Source organism: Notothenia rossii, assembly GCF_949606895.1.
Source record: "Notothenia rossii genome assembly, chromosome: 6".
Lineage (NCBI taxonomy): Eukaryota > Metazoa > Chordata > Actinopteri > Perciformes > Nototheniidae > Notothenia > Notothenia rossii.
In genome coordinates, this window is record NC_136909.1 from 67,464,270 (window position 1) to 67,469,221 (window position 4,952).

Consider the following 4,952-nt stretch of genomic DNA (forward strand, 5'->3'; position numbering starts at 1 on the left):
AGAGAAAGGGCCAAGTGTATTTGAGTGGACAAAAGAGAAATCCCAAATACGAAAAATAAAATTATACAATTTACAGATATGTATACAAATATGTACATCATGTATAATGATGGTGTATGATGTAGAAGGAAGTGTGGTAGATAACAAGTAAATATAGAGTTACATACAGATCCATGTTAGAGCAAAAGATGGAATAACTAAGAAGCACGCAATATAATAATAATTACATGCAACAATTAAATAACTGCTCAGCATCTCCACCACAATCCCAATCTGCTGTGTCCTGTTTTCCTCCCCTCTGCATAACACCCCATCACACATACGAAACACAACGCAGAGTCCGAGGGTGTTAAGAGTATGTTTATTTAAATGTCGTCCTCTCTACTGTCCAACACAGGGAGCATATGCTGGGTGTAGAATTGTTCCAGGAGGAGGAGATTTCCATGCCATGCAGGGTCTTTGGGGATGGGGATGATGATCGCCTCCTTCGTGGTCCACAGTAGCAGAGACTCCGGTCTGTGAAGTGCAGCTGTTATATAATATACAATACATTTTTGAAAAACATTTGATCAACAAAATAGGATTTGGTCAGGATCTAGAGTCAGTGTGTAGTTTATTAATTAATCAATGCTCTCTACATTAGGAAAACACATACCAGTGTACCAGAGGGAGTCACACACAGCTGTGCCTAGATAACCAAACAAATTGACAAGATAACCAAAATCCTTGAATCTACACACAGCAAATAAACTCAAATGACACAACGAGATGTAAAAAGGAGATCACACATATAGTCGATATAAAACTGGCCGCTTCAATCTGAAGAGCAACTAAAACAAAACACGGGAGTGTACCTTGTTCTTGTGAACACTAATGTTATCCACAGCATACACAGAGACCAAAAAGTTCTTAAGGAGAAAACTAGTTGCTAAAACAAAACACGTTAGTGTACCTTGTTAGCTAATGTTAGCTAGCTGACATTAACGTTAAACATTGCACTCATATTACTCACTGAAACCTTGTAAAGCCGGTCCCGCATGCTGGCTCTTACAGAACCGACTAACTCCCCTTTCGTACAGCTCTCAACATGCCCAGACTTGTAGTGATTTTCACCTCGTTTTATACTTTTTCGCCTCATTCTGAAAGAAACAGGTGAAATTTGCAAACGTGACGGCCATCTTTGTGATGGTGACGCGTATTGTGCGAGACCAGAGACCTGTAGTTCACTGAGCGGTTTCACAAAATGTGTAACTTCACAGTTTTACGACACGTTTTTATTTTTTTGACTTGCAAAATGTTCTTTTAAATTTGACAAACATCATATGTGTCATCCGTGGCACAATTCAAACGGGATCGAAAGATGACTTTTCTCTCTCCATTGACTTCAATTTATAATTTTCCGCTTCCGGGGTCCCATGGGTCGGAAGTAGATGGGCGGGACTTCGCCTCTCTATTATCTCACATAGCCCCACTGATCCTGTGTAGCAGGACTTGTTATGTACATACATCCACTAAGTAATTAACGATGATCCTAATTATAGTCATAATATTGTCATATCTTACACGTGAAAGGTGATTCCACGGGTTCTTGTTTGTAGACTGCGGCGATTAGAGCATTTGTAGGCTGCACAAGTCCGGCATAGTCAGGTACTTCTGTAAACACAAAGCTAGCAATTTCCTGTATCATAATGTATCTAAAATGTAAGGTGTTTTTAACAAGCCAAACCACTTGGAAGAAATCATGTGTAAGTTATGCTGAAAAGAAAGAGCAGTTATGTCTCTCCCACTGGTGTAAAGTTGCTGGGTCAACTTTGTAATACTAGGTCTCACTAACAGCCTCTTGTTATTAGCCAGCTAATAAATACAACCACGGCACATACACAAAGAAAAGCTGCAATTTCAACATGTCCAAGCATCCTGTATCATAGCCATGCTAATAATGTTTATAATAAACCAAACCGTTTGTAAATCAGTCAAGATTTCAGCGAGTTAAGAGTATTTTTGTGCAGATCACTCACCTTACAACAGCTACCATAGCGCGTACCAAAGTAGCTGTTGACTGTAGCAAGATGGCGGCCGGTGAGCTACGCTGGAAAATCTCCCATGAGCCATCTAGTGTTTATATATATCTATGGTATCTGCTACCTCTGTCCCTAGCGAGAGGGTGTTCTCCGCAGCAGGATACTTTTTTAGTACCAGCAGATCTGCCCTTTCGGCAAGCAATGTGGGCAAGTTAATTTGTCTTTAAAAAATAAATAAAATACAATGTCATAATGTCAAACTGGCTGCTTAGTTACTAGTACTCCTCATTACTCACGAAGCCCTCAACAATCAGGCCCCCCCCCCACACCCCCACCTCACAGACCTGCTGCACCACCACACCCCTTCCCGCTGCCTCCGCTCATCAGAAGCCAACCTCCTATCCATCCCCACCCACATCAATCACCGGACCTGGGGGGACAGAGCCTTCTCCATCACTGCCCCCCCCCTCTGGAACTCACTCCCACAACCCATCAGAGAGTGCCCTGACCTCACCACCTTCGAAAAACTCACAAAAACTCACCTCTTCAATCTGGCTTTTAATGTGTGATTGTTTTTGTATTATTTGACTTCAACTTTAAATGTATTTGTTGTTCCTTTCTTTTCTTTTCACTATATATGTAAAGCGTCTTTGAGCACCTGTAAAAGCGCTAACAAAATAAATCTATTATTATTAGTACAGTACAGTTCAAATACAGATTATTTCAGTTCATCGAAATGCTGCACCTTAATGTTTATTTTATTATATTTTGTATTTATTTGAGTGAATATTCACAGTTGAATAATAATTAAAAACCCACAACTAATAGTTTATGTTTTGTGAGTACTAGTAGGCCTACAGCAGGGGTGCCCAACCTTTTTTGAACCGAGAGCTACTTTTAAAGTTGCCAGTCTGCCGAGATCTACCAGTCGAAATAGAGAGGCGTAGCCATTACTGACAGCCTACTACCAGGTAAAGACACACTTTTATTTGTATAAAACTGACCTTTGTACTTCATAAAATACTGCAGATCATTTATCTTACCTATTTCTAATCCACACACATACAAGTATTTAACTGAAGTTATACAACAGTGTTGTTGATACAGAGTTGGAGTTTATTCACACGTCACAAAGGGTAATGTTTTCAAGAAACATTGAACAGTGCTGCCACATATGACACAGGAAAAAAAGAAAAGACTCTGAACCCTTTCTTTGCCATTATATAAAAATAGTGTTGCTACAAAAGTATAAATTAGGCTTACTAATACGACAACTCAGATCTGAAGCTACACAGGAATCTGCTGCTACAGTGCAATAAAAAAGACAAAATTAATAGAATCAAACCCTTTTTTTGTTGCACTTTAGTAGAGTATAAAAATAAATGCCTTTAAAATAGGATGCAAGCAACACTAGTTTCTTAACCTGAATTGAAAATAGACTATAATCAATTTAAGTTTCCATTCTTATACCATTTTGTACAATAATTATAATGAATAAGTTCAAACAAACTAAAACTTACAGCTGATTAATAACGATATCTAACTTGAGTTTTTATTATATCAAAAACCTGTTGAAATCCTACTGTTATTTTTACTGTCCCCCAAAAGCGCGTCAGCAGCCTCCAGGAATGCTTCTTTCACAACTTTGCCGTCTTTGAAAGACTTCATGTGTTTCGCAAGAACGTGACTGACACATGGGGACTGACACATGGGCGTAGGAAGCATCCTGAATGTGGGGGGGACATTTTTAACAATAAAAAAAAATAGATTTCCTGTATTCTGGTGCATTTTAACAGGTGGTTTGATACTTTTATGTGGCTATACTAGCATGAGGAAAATTATGGGTACATTTTGTAATTTCATCCAGTAGTAAAGAAAGGAAACATATTTGATTATTAATTCAGAGCCGTCTTTGAATGAATAAAAAGCAGTTTAAATGCCCAATTTTTGTACATTTATATACAACAATAAATATTTGAGAGTGCATTGAGAGATATTGTTGTGGAGAGTCATTTATATATAAATCACAAAATACATTTGTGAATCCTTCTGTGAGCATTTATTAATATTGAGACTGTTCTGACTCCATACGAATGTTAAGTTCAGCTAGGAATGGTATCATTGACTTAAATGTTCAAATAAATGTTGCTCTTCAGTATATATTGGTCAAATGATGCCCCTTGACTGAAATGTTTACTGTTCAATATCCCCACTGATTTCCTTAAAATTCTGGGATGAGAGTCCACATCACAATTTACTCTAAACTGTCATTTCCCTTTCATCACTCACCTCAGCAATGAACCTCTCTCAACTGTCCCTGTGTTCTGCCTCTGACTCACTCTCAAGCGCCTAGATGTCAAGAGAGGTGGTGAAGTGATAATTATTTATTGAGCAGTATACTCTTTCACATTGAATCATAACAAGTCATACTGAATGTAAATACAACTGACTCTAAAGTAAGTCCCAGTCTGTGACATTGGACATTTCATTGCTGTAATTCATCATTTGTAAAATATTATACTACATGGGCTGTATGATTAAATCTTGTACCGTACATTTTGTATTAAATAAAGTTAGTATAACCGACGTTAGATTAACGTCCCTGTAGCTTCTTATTGCACTAAGAAGCTTATTGCACTGCATATATATATATATATTAATATTAGGGCCGGGACTTTAACGCGTTAATTAAGATTAATTAATTCCACACGCAATTCGCGTTGATCAAACAGTGGCCTATGCAACAGAGAGATTTTATTTTTCATCAGGATATTTTCATCAGGATATTGGAAGAATAGGAGTCCCGGCCCGGGACTCGATATATATATATTAAAATATATATATATATATATATATTAAAATATATATATATATATATATATTAAAATATATATATATATATATATATTAAAATATATATATATATATATA

At 37.2% G+C, this 4,952-nt stretch overlaps 1 long non-coding RNA gene across 1 annotated transcript; it reads right to left on the bottom strand.

The window, feature by feature from the left end:
• Nucleotides 1-339: 339 nt before the first annotated feature.
• On the bottom strand, nt 340-2,060 carry LOC307044957. The gene is made up of 2 exons (XR_013809753.1): nt 1,564-2,060; nt 340-516 (listed from the first exon to the last, which is right to left on the bottom strand). It is a non-coding gene; the product is annotated as an uncharacterized lncRNA (long non-coding RNA).
• Nucleotides 2,061-4,952: the final 2,892 nt, after the last annotated feature.